At 40.9% G+C, this 20,108-nt stretch overlaps 26 non-coding genes and 8 pseudogenes across 26 annotated transcripts; all 34 read left to right on the plus strand.

Annotated features, from left to right (window-relative positions):
• Window positions 1-437: 437 nt before the first annotated feature.
• On the plus strand, window positions 438-556 carry LOC130616226 (5S ribosomal RNA). The gene has a single exon (XR_008977310.1). It is a non-coding gene; the product is annotated as a 5S ribosomal RNA (ribosomal RNA).
• A 450-nt stretch (window positions 557-1,006) lies between these two features.
• Window positions 1,007-1,125, plus strand: LOC130616641 (5S ribosomal RNA). The gene has a single exon (XR_008977722.1). It is a non-coding gene; the product is annotated as a 5S ribosomal RNA (ribosomal RNA).
• Window positions 1,126-1,575: 450 nt separating this feature from the next.
• On the plus strand, window positions 1,576-1,694 carry LOC130617447 (5S ribosomal RNA). Its single transcript, XR_008978525.1, has one exon. It is a non-coding gene; the product is annotated as a 5S ribosomal RNA (ribosomal RNA).
• Window positions 1,695-2,144: 450 nt separating this feature from the next.
• On the plus strand, window positions 2,145-2,263 carry LOC130615009 (5S ribosomal RNA). The gene has a single exon (XR_008976100.1). It is a non-coding gene; the product is annotated as a 5S ribosomal RNA (ribosomal RNA).
• A 450-nt stretch (window positions 2,264-2,713) lies between these two features.
• LOC130616623 (5S ribosomal RNA) lies at window positions 2,714-2,832 on the plus strand. The gene has a single exon (XR_008977703.1). It is a non-coding gene; the product is annotated as a 5S ribosomal RNA (ribosomal RNA).
• Window positions 2,833-3,281: 449 nt separating this feature from the next.
• LOC130615010 (5S ribosomal RNA) lies at window positions 3,282-3,400 on the plus strand. The gene has a single exon (XR_008976101.1). It is a non-coding gene; the product is annotated as a 5S ribosomal RNA (ribosomal RNA).
• Window positions 3,401-3,849: 449 nt separating this feature from the next.
• Window positions 3,850-3,968, plus strand: LOC130618473 (5S ribosomal RNA; annotated as a pseudogene).
• Window positions 3,969-4,418: 450 nt separating this feature from the next.
• LOC130615011 (5S ribosomal RNA) lies at window positions 4,419-4,537 on the plus strand. The gene has a single exon (XR_008976102.1). It is a non-coding gene; the product is annotated as a 5S ribosomal RNA (ribosomal RNA).
• A 450-nt stretch (window positions 4,538-4,987) lies between these two features.
• LOC130617924 (5S ribosomal RNA) lies at window positions 4,988-5,106 on the plus strand. The gene has a single exon (XR_008978999.1). It is a non-coding gene; the product is annotated as a 5S ribosomal RNA (ribosomal RNA).
• Window positions 5,107-5,557: 451 nt separating this feature from the next.
• Window positions 5,558-5,676, plus strand: LOC130615311 (5S ribosomal RNA). Its single transcript, XR_008976401.1, has one exon. It is a non-coding gene; the product is annotated as a 5S ribosomal RNA (ribosomal RNA).
• Window positions 5,677-6,126: 450 nt separating this feature from the next.
• LOC130618748 (5S ribosomal RNA) lies at window positions 6,127-6,245 on the plus strand (annotated as a pseudogene).
• Window positions 6,246-6,694: 449 nt separating this feature from the next.
• LOC130618112 (5S ribosomal RNA) lies at window positions 6,695-6,813 on the plus strand. The gene has a single exon (XR_008979186.1). It is a non-coding gene; the product is annotated as a 5S ribosomal RNA (ribosomal RNA).
• Window positions 6,814-7,263: 450 nt separating this feature from the next.
• Window positions 7,264-7,382, plus strand: LOC130618750 (5S ribosomal RNA; annotated as a pseudogene).
• Window positions 7,383-7,831: 449 nt separating this feature from the next.
• LOC130618632 (5S ribosomal RNA) lies at window positions 7,832-7,950 on the plus strand (annotated as a pseudogene).
• A 450-nt stretch (window positions 7,951-8,400) lies between these two features.
• LOC130615312 (5S ribosomal RNA) lies at window positions 8,401-8,519 on the plus strand. Its single transcript, XR_008976402.1, has one exon. It is a non-coding gene; the product is annotated as a 5S ribosomal RNA (ribosomal RNA).
• Window positions 8,520-8,969: 450 nt separating this feature from the next.
• Window positions 8,970-9,088, plus strand: LOC130618684 (5S ribosomal RNA; annotated as a pseudogene).
• A 449-nt stretch (window positions 9,089-9,537) lies between these two features.
• LOC130618519 (5S ribosomal RNA) lies at window positions 9,538-9,656 on the plus strand (annotated as a pseudogene).
• A 450-nt stretch (window positions 9,657-10,106) lies between these two features.
• LOC130615012 (5S ribosomal RNA) lies at window positions 10,107-10,225 on the plus strand. The gene has a single exon (XR_008976103.1). It is a non-coding gene; the product is annotated as a 5S ribosomal RNA (ribosomal RNA).
• Window positions 10,226-10,674: 449 nt separating this feature from the next.
• LOC130617225 (5S ribosomal RNA) lies at window positions 10,675-10,793 on the plus strand. The gene has a single exon (XR_008978303.1). It is a non-coding gene; the product is annotated as a 5S ribosomal RNA (ribosomal RNA).
• Window positions 10,794-11,243: 450 nt separating this feature from the next.
• Window positions 11,244-11,362, plus strand: LOC130615013 (5S ribosomal RNA). Its single transcript, XR_008976104.1, has one exon. It is a non-coding gene; the product is annotated as a 5S ribosomal RNA (ribosomal RNA).
• A 450-nt stretch (window positions 11,363-11,812) lies between these two features.
• LOC130618773 (5S ribosomal RNA) lies at window positions 11,813-11,931 on the plus strand (annotated as a pseudogene).
• Window positions 11,932-12,471: 540 nt separating this feature from the next.
• On the plus strand, window positions 12,472-12,590 carry LOC130617145 (5S ribosomal RNA). The gene has a single exon (XR_008978223.1). It is a non-coding gene; the product is annotated as a 5S ribosomal RNA (ribosomal RNA).
• Window positions 12,591-13,040: 450 nt separating this feature from the next.
• LOC130615016 (5S ribosomal RNA) lies at window positions 13,041-13,159 on the plus strand. Its single transcript, XR_008976106.1, has one exon. It is a non-coding gene; the product is annotated as a 5S ribosomal RNA (ribosomal RNA).
• A 450-nt stretch (window positions 13,160-13,609) lies between these two features.
• LOC130617274 (5S ribosomal RNA) lies at window positions 13,610-13,728 on the plus strand. The gene has a single exon (XR_008978351.1). It is a non-coding gene; the product is annotated as a 5S ribosomal RNA (ribosomal RNA).
• Window positions 13,729-14,178: 450 nt separating this feature from the next.
• On the plus strand, window positions 14,179-14,297 carry LOC130617276 (5S ribosomal RNA). The gene has a single exon (XR_008978353.1). It is a non-coding gene; the product is annotated as a 5S ribosomal RNA (ribosomal RNA).
• Window positions 14,298-14,747: 450 nt separating this feature from the next.
• LOC130616429 (5S ribosomal RNA) lies at window positions 14,748-14,866 on the plus strand. Its single transcript, XR_008977511.1, has one exon. It is a non-coding gene; the product is annotated as a 5S ribosomal RNA (ribosomal RNA).
• Window positions 14,867-15,316: 450 nt separating this feature from the next.
• Window positions 15,317-15,435, plus strand: LOC130617832 (5S ribosomal RNA). The gene has a single exon (XR_008978909.1). It is a non-coding gene; the product is annotated as a 5S ribosomal RNA (ribosomal RNA).
• A 450-nt stretch (window positions 15,436-15,885) lies between these two features.
• LOC130616430 (5S ribosomal RNA) lies at window positions 15,886-16,004 on the plus strand. Its single transcript, XR_008977512.1, has one exon. It is a non-coding gene; the product is annotated as a 5S ribosomal RNA (ribosomal RNA).
• A 450-nt stretch (window positions 16,005-16,454) lies between these two features.
• Window positions 16,455-16,573, plus strand: LOC130618776 (5S ribosomal RNA; annotated as a pseudogene).
• Window positions 16,574-17,113: 540 nt separating this feature from the next.
• On the plus strand, window positions 17,114-17,232 carry LOC130618020 (5S ribosomal RNA). Its single transcript, XR_008979096.1, has one exon. It is a non-coding gene; the product is annotated as a 5S ribosomal RNA (ribosomal RNA).
• Window positions 17,233-17,772: 540 nt separating this feature from the next.
• Window positions 17,773-17,891, plus strand: LOC130617146 (5S ribosomal RNA). The gene has a single exon (XR_008978224.1). It is a non-coding gene; the product is annotated as a 5S ribosomal RNA (ribosomal RNA).
• Window positions 17,892-18,341: 450 nt separating this feature from the next.
• LOC130615017 (5S ribosomal RNA) lies at window positions 18,342-18,460 on the plus strand. Its single transcript, XR_008976107.1, has one exon. It is a non-coding gene; the product is annotated as a 5S ribosomal RNA (ribosomal RNA).
• Window positions 18,461-18,910: 450 nt separating this feature from the next.
• On the plus strand, window positions 18,911-19,029 carry LOC130617277 (5S ribosomal RNA). Its single transcript, XR_008978355.1, has one exon. It is a non-coding gene; the product is annotated as a 5S ribosomal RNA (ribosomal RNA).
• A 541-nt stretch (window positions 19,030-19,570) lies between these two features.
• LOC130617147 (5S ribosomal RNA) lies at window positions 19,571-19,689 on the plus strand. Its single transcript, XR_008978225.1, has one exon. It is a non-coding gene; the product is annotated as a 5S ribosomal RNA (ribosomal RNA).
• Window positions 19,690-20,108: the final 419 nt, after the last annotated feature.

Below are 20,108 nucleotides of genomic sequence, written 5' to 3' on the forward strand. Positions count from 1 at the left end.
CGTTACATTATTTATTATTACGACTGTGACATATCTTTTTTACGCAATAGCCGCTGAGTAAATCAAGTAAGGGACGTGATTAGAAGTTTCTTTCCCTTCAAAACGGCTACGATCTGGCAGCAATAAATGCGCCACGTCACAAATGAATGGATTCCGAGCGTCACACAAAGAAAATGGCGAAGTAGTTACTTTGCTAATTAACTTTGTCATATGAAAATTAAGTCTGAAAGTACCCTAGATTGCCTTCGTTGGAACTTTTTACCGGAAATCTTAAAGCGCATGGTTGTCGTAATTAATGGATAGCGCTTGAAATGAGCTTTAAAATGCACATAAACACGACCTATTTCGGATGATCCAGTCAAGAAATATGACCTTTAAAGTTTAAACCATTTTCGATGTAATGTGCTAATAAATCGTAGATATCTGCTCGTTTGTTTGTCTACGACCATACCACGATAAACACACCTGTTCTCGTCCGATCACGGAAGTTAAGCATCGTCGGGCCGGGATAGTACTTAGATGGGGGACCGCCTGGGAACTCCTGGTGTCGTAGGCTATTGACTTTTTCACGTTACATTATTTATCATTACGACTGTGACATATCTTTTTTACGCAATAGCCGCTGAGTAAATCAAGTAAGGGACTTGATTAGAAGTTTCTTTCCCTTCAAAACGGCTACGATCTGGCTGCAATAAATGCGCCACGTCGCAAATGAATGGATTACGAGCGTCAGACAAAGAAAATGGCGATGTAGTTAATTTGCTAATTAACTTTGTCATATGAAAATAAAGTCTGAAAGTACCCTAGATTGCCTTCGTTGGAACTTTTTACCGGAAATCTTAAAGCGCATGGTTGTCGTAATTAATGGATAGCGCTTGAAAGGAGCTTTCAAGTGAACATAAACACGACCTATTTCGGATGATCCAGTCAAGAAATATGATCTTTAAAGTTTAAACCATTTTCGATGTAATGTGCTAATAAATCGTAGATATCTGCCCGTTTGTTTGTCTACGACCATACCACGATGAACACACCTGTTCTCGTCCGATCACGGAAGTTAAGCATCGTCGGGCCGGGATAGTACTTGGATTGGGGACCGCCTGGGAACTCCTGGTGTCGTAGGCTATTGACTTTTTCACGTTACATTATTTATCATTACGACTGTGACGTATCTTTTTTACGCAATAGCCGCCGAGTAAATCAAGAAAGAGACATGATTAGAAGTTGCTTTCCCTTCAAAACGGCTACAATCGTGCTGCAATAAATGCGCCACGTCGCAAATGAATGGAATACGAGCGTCAGACAAAGAAAATGGCGATTTAGTTAATTTGCTAATTAACTTTGTCATATGAAAATTAAGTCTGAAAGTACCCTAGATTGCCTTCGTTGGAACTTTTTACCGGAAGTCTTAAAGCGCATGGTTGTCGTAATTAATGGATAGCGCTTGAAATGAGCTTCCAAGTGCACATAAACACGACCTATTTCGGATGATCCAGTCAAGAAATATGATCTACAAAGTTTAAACCATTTTCGATGTAATGTGCTAATAAATCGTAGATATCTGCCCGTTTGTTTGTCTACGACCATACCACGATGAACACACCTGTTCTCGTCCGATCACGGAAGTTAAGCATCGTCGGGCCGGGATAGTACTTGGATGGGGGACCGCCTGGGAACTCCTGGTGTCGTAGGCTATTGACTTTTTCACATTACATTATTTATCATTACGACTGTGACGTATCTTTTTTACGCAATAGCCGCTGAGTAAATCAAGAAAGAGACATGATTAGAAGTTGCTTTCCCTTCAAAACGGCTACAATCGTCCTGCAATAAATGCACCACGTCGCAAATGAATGGATTACGAGCGTCAGACAAAAAAAATGGCGATGTACTTACTTTGCTAACTAACTTTGTCATATAAAAATTAAGTCTGAAAGTACCCTAGATTGCCTTCGTTGGAACTTTTTACCGGAAATCTTAAAGCGCATTATTGTCGTAAAGAATCGATAGCGCTTAAAAGGAGCTTTTAAATGCACATAAACACGAACTATTTCCGATCACCCTGTCAAGAATTACGATCTTTATAGTTCGAACCATTTTCGATGTAATGTGCTAATAAGTCGTAGATATCTACCCGTATGTTTGTCTACGACCATACCACGATGAACACACCTGTTCTCGTCCGATCACGGAAGTTAAGCATCGTCGGGCCGGGATAGTACTTGGATGGGGGACCGCCTGGGAACTCCCGGTGTCGTAGGCTATTGACTTTTTCACGTTACATTATTTATCATTACGACTGTGACGTATCTTTTTTACGCAATAGCCGCTGAGTAAATCAAGTAAGGGACGTTATTAGAAGTTTCTTTCCCTTCAAAACGGTTACAATCTTGCTGCAATAAATGCGCCACGTCGCAAATGAATGGATTACGATCGTCAGACAAAGAAAATAGCGATGTACTTACTTTGCTAGCTAACTTTGTCATATGAAAATTTAGTCTGAAAGTACCCTAGATTGCCTTCGTTGGAACTTTTTACCGGAAATCTTAAAGCGTATTATTGTCGTAAAGAATCGATAGCGCTTAAAAAGAGCTTTTAAATGCACATAAACACGACCTATTTCGGATGATCCAGTCAAGAAATATGACCTTTAAAATTTGAACCATTTTCGATGTAATGTGCTAATAAATCGTAGATATCTGCCCGTTTGTTTGTCTACGACCATACCACGATGAACACACCTGTTCTCGTCCAATCACGGAAGTTAAGCATCGTCGGGCCGGGATAGTACTTGGATGGGGGACCGCCTGGGAACTCCCGGTGTCGTAGGCTATTGAATTTTTCACGTTACATTATTTATCATTACGACTGTGACGTATCTTTTTTACGCAATAGCCGCTGAGTAAATCAAGTAAGGGACGTTATTAGAAGTTTCTTTCCCTTCAAAACGGCTATCATCGTGCTGCAATAAATGCGCCACGTCGCAAATGAATGGATTACGATCGTCAGACAAAGAAAATAGCGATGTACTTACTTTGCTAACTAACTTTGTCATATGAAAATTAAGTCTGAACGTACCCTAGATTGCCTTCGTTGGAACTTTTTACCGGAAATCTTAAAGCGCATTATTGTCGTAAGAATCGATAGCGCTTAAAAAGAGCTTTCAAATGCACATAAACACGACCTACTTCGAATGATCCAGTCAAGAAATATGACCTTTAAAGTTTGAACCATTTTCGATGTAATGTGCTAATAAATCGTAGATATCTGCCCGTTTGTTTGTCTACGACCATACCACGATGAACACACCTGTTCTCGTCCGATCACGGAAGTTAAGCATCGTCGGGCCGGGATAGTACTTGGATGGGGGACCGCCTGGGAACTCCCGGTGTCGTAGGCTATTGATTTTTTCACGTTACATTATTTATCATTACGACTGTGACGTATCTTTTTTACGCAATAGCCGCTGAGTAAATCAAGTAAGGGACGTTATTAGAAGTTTCTTTCCCTTCAAAACGGCTACGATCTGGCTGCAATAAATGCGCCACGTCGCAAATCAATGGATTACGAGCGTCAGACAAAGAAAATGGCGATGTAGTTAATTTGCTAATTAACTTTGTCATATGAAAATTAAGTCTGCAAGTACCCTAGATTGCCTTCGTTGGAACTTTTTACCGGAAATCATAAAGCGCATTATTGTTGTCAACAATCGATAGCGCTTAAAAAGAGCTGTCAAATGCACATAAAAACAAACTATTTCGAATGATCCAGTCAAGAATATGACCTTCAAAGTTTGAACCATTTTGGATGTAAGGTGCTAATAAATCGTAGATATCTTCCCGTTTGTTTGTCTACGACCATACCATGATGAACACACCTATTCTCGTCCGATCACGGAAGTTAAGCATCGTCGGGTCGGGATAGTACCTGGATGGGGGACCGCCTGGGATCTCCCGGTGTCGTAGGCTATTGACTATTTCACGTTACATTATTTATCATTACGACTGTGACGTATCTTTTTTACGCAATAGCCGCTGAGTAAATCAAGTAAAGGACGTGATTAGAAGTTGCTTTCCCTTCAAAACGGCTACAATCTTGCTGCAATAAATGCGCCACGTCGCAAATAAATGGATTGCGAGCGTCAGACAAAGAAAATGGCGATGTAGTTACTTTGCTAATTAACTTTGTCATATGAAAATTAAGTCTGAAAGCACCCTAGATTTCTTTCGTTGGAACTTTTTACCGGAAATCTTAAAGCGCATTGTTGTCGTAAAGAATCGATAGCGCTTAAAGAGAGCTTTCAAATGCACATAAACACGACCTATTTCGGATGATCCAGTCAAGAAATATGACCTTTAAAGTTTGAACCATTTTTGATGTAATGTGCTAATAAATCGTAGATATCTGCCCGTTTGTTTGTCTACGACCATACCACGATGAACACACCTGTTCTCGTCCGATCACGGAAGTTAAGCATCGTCGGGCCGGGATAGTACTTGGATGGGGGACCGCCTGGGAACTCCCGGTGTCGTAGGCTATTGACTTTTTCACGTTACATTATTTATCATTACGACTGTGACGTATCTTTTTTACGCAATAGCCGCTGATTAAATCAAGTAAGGAACGTGATTAGAAGTTTCTTTCCCTTCAAAACGGCTACGATCTGGCAGCAATAAATGCGCCACGTCGCAAATGAATGGATTACGAGCGTCAGACAAAGAAAATGGCGATGTAGTTAATTTGCTAATTAACTTTGTCATATGAAAATTAAGTCTGAAAGTACCCCAGATTGCCTTCGTTGGAACTTTTTACTGGAAATCTTAAAGCGCATGGTTGTCGTAATTAATGGATAGCGCTTGAAATGAGCTTTCAAATGCACATAAACACGACCTATTTCGGATAATCCAGTCAAGAAATATGACCTTTAAAATTTAAACCATTTTCGATGTAATGTGCTAATATTTCGTAGATATCTGCCCGTTTGTTTGTCTACGACCATACCACGATGAACACACCTGTTCTCGTCCGATCACGGAAGTTAAGCATCCTCGAGCCGGGATAGTACTTGGATGGGGAACCGCCTGGGAACTCCCGGTGTCGTAGGCTATTAACTTTTTCACGTTGCATTATTTATCATTACGACTGTGACGTATCTTTTTTACGCAATAGCCGCTGAGTAAATCAAGAAAGAGACATGATTAGAAGTTGCTTTCCCTTCAAAACGGCTACCATCGTGCTGCAATAAATGCGCCACGTCGCAAATGAATGGATTGCGATCGTCAGACAAAGAAAATAGCGATGTACTTACTTTGCTAACTAACTTTGTCATATGAATAATTAAGTCTGAAAGTACCCTAGATTGCCTTCGTTGGAACTTTTTACCGGAAATCTTAAAGCGTATTATTGTCGTAAAGAATCGATAGCGCTTAAAAAGAGCTTTCAAATGCACATAAACACGACCTATTTCGGATAATCCAGTCAAGAAATATGACCTATAAAGCTTAAACCATTTTCGATGTGATGTGCTAATAAATCGTAGATATCTGCCCGTTTGTTTGTCTACGACCATACCACGATGGACACACCTGTTCTCGTCCGATCACGGAAGTTAAGCATCGTCGGGCCGGGATAGTACTTGGATGGGGGACCGCCTGGGAACTCCCGGTGTCGTAGGCTATTGACTTTTTCACGTTACATTATTTATCATTACGACTGTGACGTATCTTTTTTACGCAATAGCCGCTGAGTAAATCAAGTAAGGGACGTGATTAGAAGTTGCTTTCCCTTCGAAACGGCTACAATCTTGCTGCAATAAATGTGCCACGTCGCAAATGAATGGATTACGAGCGTCAGACAAAGAAAATGGCGATGTAGTTAATTTGCTAATTAACTTTGTCATATGAAAATTAAGTCTGAAAGTACCCTAGATTGCCTTCGTTGGAACTTTTTACCGGAAATCATAAAGCGCATTCTTGTTGTCAAGAATCGATAGCGCTTAAAAAGAGCTGTCAAATGCACATAAAAACGACCTATTTCGAATGATCCAGTCAAGAAATATGACCTTTAAAGTTTGAACCATTTTCGATGTAATGTGCTAATAAATCGTAGATTTCTGCCCATTTGTTTGTCTACGACCATACCACGATGAACACACCTGTTCTCGTCCGATCGCGGAAGTTAAGCATCGTCATGTCGGGATAGTGCCTGGATGGGGGACCGCCTGGGATCTCCCGGTGTCGTAGGCTATTGACTATTTCACGTTACATTATTTATCATTACGACTGTGACGTATCTTTTTTACGCAATAGCCGCTGAGTAAATCAAGTAAGGGACGTGATTAGAAGTTGCTTTCCCTTCAAAACGGCTACAATCTTGCTGCAGTAAATGCGCCACGTCGCAAATGAATGGTTACGAGCGTCAGGCAAAGAAAATGGCGATGTAGTTAATTTGCTAATTAACTTTGTCATATGAAAATTAAGTCTGCAAGTACCCTAGATTGCCTTCGTTGGAACTTTTTACCGGAAATCATAAAGCGCATTATTGTTGTCAACAATCGATAGCGCTTAAAAAGAGCTGTCAAATGCACATAAAAACGACCTATTTCGAATGATCCAGTCAAGAAAAATGACCTTTAAAGTTTGAACCATTTTCGATGTAAGGTGCTAATAAATCGTAGATATCTTCCCGTTTGTTTGTCTACGACCATACCATGATGAACACACCTATTCTCGTCCGATCACGGAAGTTATGCATCGTCGGGCCGGGATAGTACTTGGATGGGGGACCGCCTGGGAACTCCCGGTGTCGTAGGCTATTGACTTTTTCACGTTACATTATTTATCATTACGACTGTGACGTATCTTTTTTACGCAATAGCCGCTGAGTAAATCAAGTAAGGGACGTGATTAGAAGTTGCTTTCCCTTCGAAACGGCTACAATCTTGCTGCAATAAATGTGCCACGTCGCAAATGAATGGATTACGAGCGTCAGACAAAGAAAATGGCGATGTAGTTAATTTGCTAATTAACTTTGTCATATGAAAATTAAGTCTGAAAGTACCCTAGATTGCCTTCGTTGGAACTTTTTACCGGAAATCATAAAGCGCATTCTTGTTGTCAAGAATCGATAGCGCTTAAAAAGAGCTGTCAAATGCACATAAAAACGACCTATTTCGAATGATCCAGTCAAGAAATATGACCTCTAAAGTTTGAACCATTTTCGATGTAATGTGCTAATAAATCGTAGATTTCTGCCCATTTGTTTGTCTACGACCATACCACGATGAACACACCTGTTCTCGTCCGATCGCGGAAGTTAAGCATCGTCATGTCGGGATAGTGCCTGGATGGGGGACCGCCTGGGATCTCCCGGTGTCGTAGGCTATTGACTATTTCACGTTACATTATTTATCATTACGACTGTGACGTATCTTTTTTACGCAATAGCCGCTGAGTAAATCAAGTAAGGGACGTGATTAGAAGTTGCTTTCCCTTCAAAACGGCTACAATCTTGCTGCAGTAAATGCGCCACGTCGCAAATGAATGGTTACGAGCGTCAGGCAAAGAAAATGGCGATGTAGTTAATTTGCTAATTAACTTTGTCATATGAAAATTAAGTCTGCAAGTACCCTAGATTGCCTTCGTTGGAACTTTTTACCGGAAATCATAAAGCGCATTATTGTTGTCAACAATCGATAGCGCTTAAAAAGAGCTGTCAAATGCACATAAAAACGACCTATTTCGAATGATCCAGTCAAGAAAAATGACCTTTAAAGTTTGAACCATTTTCGATGTAAGGTGCTAATAAATCGTAGATATCTTCCCGTTTGTTTGTCTACGACCATACCATGATGAACACACCTATTCTCGTCCGATCACGGAAGTTAAGCATCGCCGGGTTGGGATAGTACCTGGATGGGGGACCGCCTGGGATCTCCCGGTGTCGTAGGCTATTGACTATTTCACGTTACATTATTTATCATTACGACTGTGACGTATCTTTTTTACGCAATAGCCGCTGAGTAAATCAAGTAAAGGACGTGATTAGAAGTTGCTTTCCCTTCAAAACGGCTACAATCTTGCTGCAATAAATGCGCCACGTCGCAAATAAATGGATTACGAGCGTCAGACAAAGAAAATGGCGATGTAGTTACTTTGCTAATTAACTTTGTCATATGAAAATTAAGTCTGAAAGTACCCTAGATTGCCTTCGTTGGAACTTTTTACCGGAAATCTTAAAGCGTATTATTGTCGTAAAGAATCGATAGCGCTTAAAAAGAGCTTTCAAATGCACATAAACACGACCTATTTCGGATAATCCAGTCAAGAAATATGACCTATAAAGCTTAAACCATTTTCGATGTGATGTGCTAATAAATCGTATATATCTGCCCGTTTGTTTGTCTACGACCATACCACGATGGACACACCTGTTCTCGTCCGATCACGGAAGTTAAGCATCGTCGGGCCGGGATAGTACTTGGATGGGGGACCGCCTGGGAACTCCCGGTGTCGTAGGCTATTGACTTTTTCACGTTACATTATTTATCATTACGACTGTGACGTATCTTTTTTACGCAATAGCCGCTGAGTAAATCAAGTAAGGGACGTGATTAGAAGTTGCTTTCCCTTCGAAACGGCTACAATCTTGCTGCAATAAATGTGCCACGTCGCAAATGAATGGATTACGAGCGTCAGACAAAGAAAATGGCGATGTAGTTAATTTGCTAATTAACTTTGTCATATGAAAATTAAGTCTGAAAGTACCCTAGATTGCCTTCGTTGGAACTTTTTACCGGAAATCATAAAGCGCATTCTTGTTGTCAAGAATCGATAGCGCTTAAAAAGAGCTGTCAAATGCACATAAAAACGACCTATTTCGAATGATCCAGTCAAGAAATATGACCTTTAAAGTTTGAACCATTTTCGATGTAATGTGCTAATAAATCGTAGACTTCTGCCCATTTGTTTGTCTACGACCATACCACGATGAACACACCTGTTCTCGTCCGACCACGGAAGTTAAGCATCGTCGTGTCGGGATAGTGCCTGAATGGGGGACCGCCTGGGATCTCCCGGTGTCGTAGGCTATTGACTATTTCACGTTACATTATTTATCATTACGACTGTGACGTATCTTTTTTACGCAATAGCCGCTGAGTAAATCAAGTAAGGGACGTGATTAGAAGTTGCTTTCCCTTCAAAACGGCTACTATCTTGCTGCAGTAAATGCGCCACGTCGCAAATGAGTGGTTACGAGCGTCAGGCAAAGAAAATGGCGATGTAGTTAATTTGCTAATTAACTTTGTCATATGAAAATTAAGTCTGCAAGTACCCTAGATTGCCTTCGTTGGAACTTTTTACCGGAAATCATAAAGCGCATTATTGTTGTCAACAATCGATAGCGCTTAAAAAGAGCTGTCAAATGCACATAAAAACGACCTATTTCGAATGATCCAGTCAAGAAATATGACCTTTAAAGTTTGAACCTTTTTCGATGTAAGGTGCTAATAAATCGTAGATATCTTCCCGTTTGTTTGTCTACGACCATACCATGATGAACACACCTATTCTCGTCCGATCACGGAAGTTAAGCATCGCCGGGTCGGGATAGTACCTGGATGGGGGACCGCCTGGGATCTCCCGGTGTCGTAGGCTATTGACTATTTCACGTTACATTATTTATCATTACGACTGTGACGTATCTTTTTTACGCAATAGCCGCTGAGTAAATCAAGTAAAGGACGTGATTAGAAGTTGCTTTCCCTTCAAAACGGCTACAATCTTGCTGCAATAAATGCGCCACGTCGCAAATAAATGGATTACGAGCGTCAGACAAAGAAAATGGCGATGTAGTTACTTTGCTAATTAACTTTGTCATATGAAAATTAAGTCTGAAAGCACCCTAGATTTCTTTCGTTGGAACTTTTTACCGGAAATCTTAAAGCGCATGGTTGTCGTAATTAATGGATAGCGCTTGAAATGAGCTTTCAAATGCACATAAACACGACCTATTTCGGATGATCCAGTCAAGAAATATGACCTTTAAAGTTTAAACCATTTTCGATGTAATGTGCTAACAAATCGTAGATATCTGCCCGTTTGTTTGTCTACGACCATACCACGATGAACACACCTGTTCTCGTCCGATCACGGAAGTTAAGCATCGTCGGGCCGGGATAGTACTTGGATGGGGGACCGCCTGGGAACTCCCGGTGTCGTAGGCTATTGACTTTTTCACGTTACATTATTTATCATTACGACTGTGACGTATCTTTTTTACGCAACAGCCGCTGAGTAAATCAAGTAAGGGACGTTATTAGAAGTTTCTTTCCCTTCAAAACGGCTACGATCTGGCTGCAATAAATGCGCCACGTCGCAAATCAATGGATTACGAGCGTCAGACAAAGAAAATGGCGATGTAGTTAATTTGCTAATTAACTTTGTCATATGAAAATTAAGTCTGAACGTACCCTAGATTGCCTTCGTTGGAACTTTTTACCGGAAATCTTAAAGCGCATTATTGTCGTAAGAATCGATAGCGCTTAAAAAGAGCTTTCAAATGCACATAAACACGACCTACTTCGAATGATCCAGTCAAGAAATATGACCTTTAAAGTTTGAACCATTTTCGATGTAATGTGCTAATAAATCGTAGATATCTGCCCGTTTGTTTGTCTACGACCATGCCACGATGAACACACCTGTTCTCGTCCGATCACGGAAGTTTAGCATCGTCGGGCCGGGATAGTACTTGGATGGGGGACCGCCTGGGAACTCCCGGTGTCGTAGGCTATTGACTTTTTCACGTTACATTATTTATCATTACGACTGTGACGTATCTTTTTTAGGCAATAGCCGCTGAGTAAATCAAGTAAGGGACGTGATTAGAAGTTTCTTTCCCTTCAAAACGGCTACGATCTGGCAGCAATAAATGCGCCACGTTGCAAATGAATGGATTGCGAGCGTCAGACAAAGAAAATGGCGACGTAGTTACTTTGCTAATTAACTTTGTCATATGAAAATTAAGTCTGAAAGTACCCTAGATTGCCTTCATTGGAATTTTTTACCGGAAATCTTAAAGCGCATGGTTGTCGTAATTAATGGATAGCGCTTGAAATGAGCTTTCAAATGCACATAAACACGACCTATTTCGGATGATCCAGTCAAGAAATATGACCTTTAAAGTTTAAACCATTTTCGATGTAATGTGCTAATAAATCGTAGATATCTGCCCGTTTGTTTGTCTACGACCATACCACGATGAACACACCTGTTCTCGTCCGATCACGGAAGTTAAGCATCGTCGGGCCGGGATAGTACTTGGATGGGGGACCGCCTGGGAACTCCCGGTGTCGTAGGCTATTGATTTTTTCACGTTACATTATTTATCATTACGACTGTGACGTATCTTTTTTACGCAATAGCCGCTGAGTAAATCAAGTAAGGGACGTTATTAGAAGTTTCTTTCCCTTCAAAACGGCTACGATCTGGCTGCAATAAATGCGCCACGTCGCAAATCAATGGATTACGAGCGTCAGACAAAGAAAATGGCGATGTAGTTAATTTGCTAATTAACTTTGTCATATGAAAATTAAGTCTGCAAGTACCCTAGATTGCCTTCGTTGGAACTTTTTACCGGAAATCATAAAGCGCATTCTTGTTGTCAAGAATCGATAGCGCTTAAAAAGAGCTGTCAAATGCACATAAAAACGACCTATTTCGAATGATCCAGTCAAGAAATATGACCTTTAAAGTGTGAACCATTTTCGATGTAATGTGCTAATAAATCGTAGATTTCTGCCCATTTGTTTGTCTACGACCATACCACGATGAACACACCTGTTCTCGTCCGATCACGGAAGTTAGGCATCGTCGTGTCGGGATAGTGCCTGGATGGGGGACCGCCTGGGATCTCCCGGTGTGGTAGGCTATTGACTATTTCACGTTACATTATTTATCATTACGACTGTGACGTATCCTTTTTACGCAATAGCCGCTGAGTAAATCAAGTAAGGGACGTGATTAGAAGTTGCTTTCCCTTCAAAACGGCTACAATCTTGCTGCAATAAATGCGCCACGTCGCAAATGAATGGTTACGAGCGTCAGACAAAGAAAATGGCGATGTAGTTAATTTGCTAATTAACTTTGTCATATGAAAATTAAGTCTGCAAGTACCCTAGATTGCCTTCGTTGGAACTTTTTACCGGAAATCATAAAGCGCATTATTGTTGTCAACAATCGATAGCGCTTAAAAAGAGCTGTCAAATGCACATAAAATCGACCTATTTCGAATGATCCAGTCAAGAAATATGACCTTTAAAGTTTGAACCATTTTCGATGTAAGGTGCTAATAAATCGTAGATATCTTCCCGTTTGTTTGTCTACGACCATACCATGATGAACACACCTATTCTCGTCCGATCACGGAAGTTAAGCATCGCCGGGTCGGGATAGTACTACCCGTATGTTTGTCTACGACCATACCACGATGAACACACCTGTTCTCGTCCGATCACGGAAGTTAAGCATCGACGGGCCGGGATGGTACTTGGATGGGGCACCGCCTGGGAACTCCCGGTGTCGTAGGCTATTGACTTTATCGCGTTACATTATTTATCATTACGACTTTAACGTATCTTTTTTACGCAATAGCCGCCGAGTAAATCAAGTAAGGGACATGATTAGAAGTTTCTTTCCCTTAAAAAGGGCTACAATCTTGCTGCAATAAATGCGCCACGTCGCAAATGAATGGATTAAGAGCGTCAGACAAAGAAAATGACGATGTAGTTAATTTGCTAATTAACTTTGTCATATGAAAATTAAGTCTGCAAGTACCCTAGATTGCCTTCGTTGGAACTTTTTACCGGAAATCTTAAAGCGCATGGTTGTCGTAATTAATGGATAGCGCTTGAAATGAGCTTTCAAATGCACATAAACACGACCTATTTCGGATGATCCAGTCAAGAAATATGACCTTTAAAATTTAAACCATTTTTGATGTAATGTGCTAATAAATCGTAGATATCTGCCCGTTTGTTTGTCTACGACCATACCACGATGAACACACCTGTTCTCGTCCGATCACGGAAGTTAAGCATCGTCGGGCCGGGATAGTACTTGGATGGGGGACCGCCTGGGAACTCCCGGTGTCGTAGGCTATTGACTTTTTCACGTTACATTATTTATCATTACGACTGTGACGTATCTTTTTTACGCAATAGCCGCTGAGTAAATCAAGTAAGGGACTTGATTAGAAGTGTCTTTCCCTTCAAAACGGCTACGATCTGGCTGCAATAAATGCGCCACGTCGCAAATGAATGGATTACAAGCGTCAGACAAAGAAAATGGCGATGTAGTTAATTTGCTAATTAACTTTGTCATATGAAAATTAAGTCTGAAAGTACCCTAGATTGCCTTCTTTGGAACTTTTTACCGGAAATCTTAAAGCGAATGGTTGTCGTAATTAATGGATAGCGCTTGAAATGAGCTTTCAAGTGCACATAAACACGAACTATTTCCGATCACCCAGTCAAGAATTATGATCTTTAAAGTTCGAACCATTTTCGATGTAATGTGCTAATAAATCGTAGATATCTACCCGTATGTTTGCCTACGACCATACCACGATGAACACACCTGTTCTCGTCCGATCACGGAAGTTAAGCATCGTCGGGCCGGGATAGTACTTGGATGGGGGACCGCCTGGAATCTCCCGGTGTCGTAGGCTATTGACTTTTTCACGTTACATTATTTATCATTACGACTGTGACGTATCTTTTTTACGCAATAGCCGCTGAGTAAATCAAGTAAGGGACTTGATTAGAAGTTTCTTTCCCTTCAAAACGGCTACGATCTGGCTGCAATAAATGCGCCACGTCGCAAATGAATGGATTACGAGCGTCAGACAAAGAAAATGGCGATGTAGTTAATTTGCTAATTAACTTTGTCATATGAAAATTAAGTCTGAAAGTACCCTAGATTGCCTTCTTTGGAACTTTTTACCGGAAATCTTAAAGCGAATGGTTGTCGTAATTAATGGATAGCGCTTGAAATGAGCTTTCAAGTGCACATAAACACGAACTATTTCCGATCACCCAGTCAAGAATTATGATCTTTAAAGTTCGAACCATTTTCGATGTAATGTGCTAATAAATCGTAGATATCTACCCGTATGTTTGCCTACGACCATACCACGATGAACACACCTGTTCTCGTCCGATCACGGAAGTTAAGCATCGTCGGGCCGGGATAGTACTTGGATGGGGGACCGCCTGGAATCTCCCGGTGTCGTAGGCTATTGACTTTTTCACGTTACATTATTTATCATTACGACTGTGACGTATCTTTTTTACGCAATAGCCGCTGAGTAAATCAAGTAAGGGACTTGATTAGAAGTTTCTTTCCCTTCAAAACGGCTACGATCTGGCTGCAATAAATGCGCCACGTCGCAAATGAATGGATTACGAGCGTCAGACAAAGAAAATGGCGATGTAGTTAATTTGCTAATTAACTTTGTCATATGAAAATTAAGTCTGAAAGTACCCTAGATTGCCTTCTTTGGAACTTTTTACCGGAAATCTTAAAGCGGATGGTTGTCGTAATTAATGGATAGCGCTTGAAATGAGCTTTCAAGTGCACATAAACACGAACTATTTCCGATCACCCAGTCAAGAATTATGATCTTTAAAGTTCGAACCATTTTCGATGTAATGTGCTAATAAATCGTAGATATCTACCCGTATGTTTGTCTACGACCATACCACGATGAACACACCTGTTCTCGTCCGATCACGGAAGTTAAGCATCGACGGGCCGGGATGGTACTTGGATGGGGGACCGCCTGGGAACTCCCGGTGTCGTAGGCTATCGACTTTATCGCGTTACATTATTTATCATTACGACTTTAACGTATCTTTTTTACGCAATAGCCGCCGAGTAAATCAAGTAAGGGACATGATTACAAGTTTCTTTCCCTTAAAAAGGGCTACAATCTTGCTGCAATAAATGCGCCACGTCGCAAATGAATGGATTAAGAGCGTCAGACAAAGAAAATGGCGATGTAGTTAATTTGCTAATTAACTTTGTCATATAAAAATTAAGTCTGCAAGTACCCTAGATTGCCTTTGTTGGAACTTTTTACCGGAAATCTTAAAGCGCATGGTTGTCGTAATTAATGGATAGCGCTTGAAATGAGCTTTCAAATGCACATAAACACGACCTATTTCGGATGATCCAGTCAAGAAATATGACCTTTAAAATTTAAACCATTTTTGATGTAATGTGCTAATAAATCGTAGAAATCTGCCCGTTTGTTTGTCTACGACCATACCACGATGAACACACCTGTTCTCGTCCAATCACGGAAGTTAAGCATCGTCGGGCCGGGATAGTACTTGGATGGGGGACCGCCTGGGATCTCCCGGTGTCGTAGGCTATTGACTTTTTCACGTTACATTATTTATCATTACGACTGTGACGTATCTTTTTTACGCAATAGCCGCTGAGTAAATCAAGTAAGGGACTTGATTAGAAGTTTCTTTCCCTTCAAAACGGCTACGATCTGGCTGCAATAAATGCGCCACGTCGCAAATGAATGGATTACGAGCGTCAGACAAAGAAAATGGCGATGTAGTTAATTTGCTAATTAACTTTGTCATATGAAAATTAAGTCTGAAAGTACCCTAGATTGCCTTCTTTGGAACTTTTTATCGGAAATCTTAAAGCGAATGGTTGTCGTAATTAATAGATAGCGCTTGAAATGAGCTTTCAAGTGCACATAAACACGAACTATTTCCGATCACCCAGTCAAGAATTATGATCTTTAAAGTTCGAACCATTTTCGATGTAATGTGCTAATAAATCGTAGATATCTACCCGTATGTTTGTCTACGACCATACCACGATGAACACACCTGTTCTCGTCCGATCACGGAAGTTAAGCATCGACGGGCCGGGATGGTACTTGGATGGGGGACCGCCTGGGAACTCCCGGTGTCGTAGGCTATTGACTTTATCGCGTTACATTATTTATCATTACGACTTTAACGTATCTTTTTTACGCAATAGCCGCCGAGTAAATCAAGTAAGGGACATGATTAGAAGTTTCTTTCCCTTAAAAAGGGCTACAATCTTGCTGCAATAAATGCGCCACGTCGCAAATGAATGGATTAAGAGCGTCAGACAAAGAAAATGGCGATGTAGTTAATTTGCTATTTAACTTTGTCATATGAAAATTAAGTCTGCAAGTACCCTAGATTGCCTTCGATGGAACTTTTTACCGGAAATCTTAAAGCGCATGATTATCGTAATTAATTGATAGCGCTTGAAATGAGCTTTCAAATGCACATAAACACGACCTATTTCGGATGATCCAGTCAAGAAATATGACCTTTAAAGTGTGAACCATTTTCGATGTAATGTGCTAATAAATCGTAGATTTCTGCCCATTTGTTTGTCTACGACCATACCACGATGAACACACCTGTTCTCGTCCGATCACGGAAGTTAGGCATCGTCGTGTCGGGATAGTGCCTGGATGGGGGACCGCCTGGGATCTCCCGGTGTGGTAGGCTATTGACTATTTCACGTTACATTATTTATCATTACGACTGTGACGTATCCTTTTTACGCAATAGCCGCTGAGTAAATCAAGTAAGGGACGTGATTAGAAGTTGCTTTCCCTTCAAAACGGCTACAATCTTGCTGCAATAAATGCGCCACGTCGCAAATGAATGGTTACGAGCGTCAGACAAAGAAAATGGCGATGTAGTTAATTTGCTAATTAACTTTGTCATATGAAAATTAAGTCTGCAAGTACCCTAGATTGCCTTCGTTGGAACTTTTTACCGGAAATCATAAAGCGCATTATTGTTGTCAACAATCGATAGCGCTTAAAAAGAGCTGTCAAATGCACATAAAAACGACCTATTTCGAATGATCCAGTCAAGAAATATGACCTTTAAAGTTTGAACCATTTTCGATGTAAGGTGCTAATAAATCGTAGATATCTTCCCGTTTGTTTGTCTACGACCATACCATGATGAACACACCTATTCTCGTCCGATCACGGAAGTTAAGCATCGCCGGGTCGGGATAGTACTACCAGTATGTTTGTCTACGACCATACCACGATGAACACACCTGTTCTCGTCCGATCACGGAAGTTAAGCATCGACGGGCCGGGATGGTACTTGGATGGGGCACCGCCTGGGAACTCCCGGTGTGGTAGGCTATTGACTATTTCACGTTACATTATTTATCATTACGACTGTGACGTATCCTTTTTACGCAATAGCCGCTGAGTAAATCAAGTAAGGGACGTGATTAGAAGTTGCTTTCCCTTCAAAACGGCTACAATCTTGCTGCAATAAATGCGCCACGTCGCAAATGAATGGTTACGAGCGTCAGACAAAGAAAATGGCGATGTAGTTAATTTGCTAATTAACTTTGTCATATGAAAATTAAGTCTGCAAGTACCCTAGATTGCCTTCGTTGGAACTTTTTACCGGAAGTCATAAAGCGCATTATTGTTGTCAACAATCGATAGCGCTTAAAAAGAGCTGTCAAATGCACATAAAAACGACCTATTTCGAATGATCCAGTCAAGAAATATGACCTTTAAAGTTTGAACCATTTTCGATGTAAGGTGCTAATAAATCGTAGATATCTTCCCGTTTGTTTGTCTACGACCATACCATGATGAACACACCTATTCTCGTCCGATCACGGAAGTTAAGCATCGCCGGGTCGGGATAGTACTACCAGTATGTTTGTCTACGACCATACCACGATGAACACACCTGTTCTCGTCCGATCACGGAAGTTAAGCATCGACGGGCCGGGATGGTACTTGGATGGGGCACCGCCTGGGAACTCCCGGTGTCGTAGGCTATTGACTTTATCGCGTTACATTATTTATCATTACGACTTTAACGTATCTTTTTTACGCAATAGCCGCCGAGTAAATCAAGTAAGGGACATGATTAGAAGTTTCTTTCCCTTAACAAGGGCTACAATCTTGCTGCAATAAATGCGCCACGTCGCAAATGAATGGATTAAGAGCGTCAGACAAAGAAAATGACGATGTAGTTAATTTGCTAATTAACTTTGTCATATGAAAATTAAGTCTGCAAGTACCCTAGATTGCCTTCATTGGAACTTTTTACCGGAAATCTTAAAGCGCATGGTTGTCGTAATTAATGGATAGCGCTTGAAATGAGCTTTCAAATGCACATAAACACGACCTATTTCGGATGATCCAGTCAAGAAATATGACCTTTAAAATTTAAACCATTTTTGATGTAATGTGCTAATAAATCGTAGATATCTGCCCGTTTGTTTGTCTACGACCATACCACGATGAACACACCTGTTCTCGTCCGATCACGGAAGTTAAGCATCGTCGGGCCGGGATAGTACTTGGATGGGGGACCGCCTGGGAACTCCCGGTGTCGTAGGCTATTGACTTTTTCACGTTACATTATTTATCATTACGACTGTGACGTATCTTTTTTACGCAATAGCCGCTGAGTAAATCAAGTAAGGGACTTGATTAGAAGTGTCTTTCCCTTCAAAACGGCTACGATCTGGCTGCAATAAATGCGCCACGTCGCAAATGAATGGATTACGAGCGTCAGACAAAGAAAATGGCGATGTAGTTAATTTGCTAATTAACTTTGTCATATGAAAATTAAGTCTGAAAGTACCCTAGATTGCCTTCTTTGGAACTTTTTACCGGAAATCTTAAAGCGAATGGTTGTCGTAATTAATGGATAGCGCTTGAAATGAGCTTTCAAGTGCACATAAACACGAACTATTTCCGATCACCCAGTCAAGAATTATGATCTTTAAAGTTCGAACCATTTTCGATGTAATGTGCTAATAAATCGTAGATATCTACCCGTATGTTTGCCTACGACCATACCACGATGAACACACCTGTTCTCGTCCGATCACGGAAGTTAAGCATCGTCGGGCCGGGATAGTACTTGGATGGGGGACCGCCTGGAATCTCCCGGTGTCGTAGGCTATTGACTTTTTCACGTTACATTATTTATCATTACGACTGTGACGTATCTTTTTTACGCAATAGCCGCTGAGTAAATCAAGTAAGGGACTTGATTAGAAGTTTCTTTCCCTTCAAAACGGCTACGATCTGGCTGCAATAAATGCGCCACGTCGCAAATGAATGGATTACGAGCGTCAGACAAAGAAAATGGCGATGTAGTTAATTTGCTAATTAACTTTGTCATATGAAAATTAAGTCTGAAAGTACCCTAGATTGCCTTCGTTGGAACTTTTTACCGGAAATCATAAAGCGCATTATTGTTGTCAACAATCGATAGCGCTTAAAAAGAGCTGTCAAATGCACATAAAAACGACCTATTTCGAATGATCCAGTCAAGAAATATGACCTTTAAAGTTTGAACCATTTTCGATGTAAGGTGCTAATAAATCGTAGATATCTTCCCGTTTGTTTGTCTACGACCATACCATGATGAACACACCTATTCTCGTCCGATCACGGAAGTTAAGCATCGCCGGGTCGGGATAGTACTACCAGTATGTTTGTCTACGACCATACCACGATGAACACACCTGTTCTCGTCCGATCACGGAAGTTAAGCATCGACGGGCCGGGATGGTACTTGGATGGGGCACCGCCTGGGAACTCCCGGTGTCGTAGGCTATTGACTTTATCGCGTTACATTATTTATCATTACGACTTTAACGTATCTTTTTTACGCAATAGCCGCCGAGTAAATCAAGTAAGGGACATGATTAGAAGTTTCTTTCCCTTAACAAGGGCTACAATCTTGCTGCAATAAATGCGCCACGTCGCAAATGAATGGATTAAGAGCGTCAGACAAAGAAAATGACGATGTAGTTAATTTGCTAATTAACTTTGTCATATGAAAATTAAGTCTGCAAGTACCCTAGATTGCCTTCATTGGAACTTTTTACCGGAAATCTTAAAGCGCATGGTTGTCGTAATTAATGGATAGCGCTTGAAATGAGCTTTCAAATGCACATAAACACGACCTATTTCGGATGATCCAGTCAAGAAATATGACCTTTAAAATTTAAACCATTTTTGATGTAATGTGC

The sequence above is a fragment of the Hydractinia symbiolongicarpus genome, chromosome 11, assembly GCF_029227915.1.
Source record: "Hydractinia symbiolongicarpus strain clone_291-10 chromosome 11, HSymV2.1, whole genome shotgun sequence".
In the NCBI taxonomy this organism is placed as follows: Eukaryota; Metazoa; Cnidaria; class Hydrozoa; order Anthoathecata; family Hydractiniidae; genus Hydractinia; species Hydractinia symbiolongicarpus.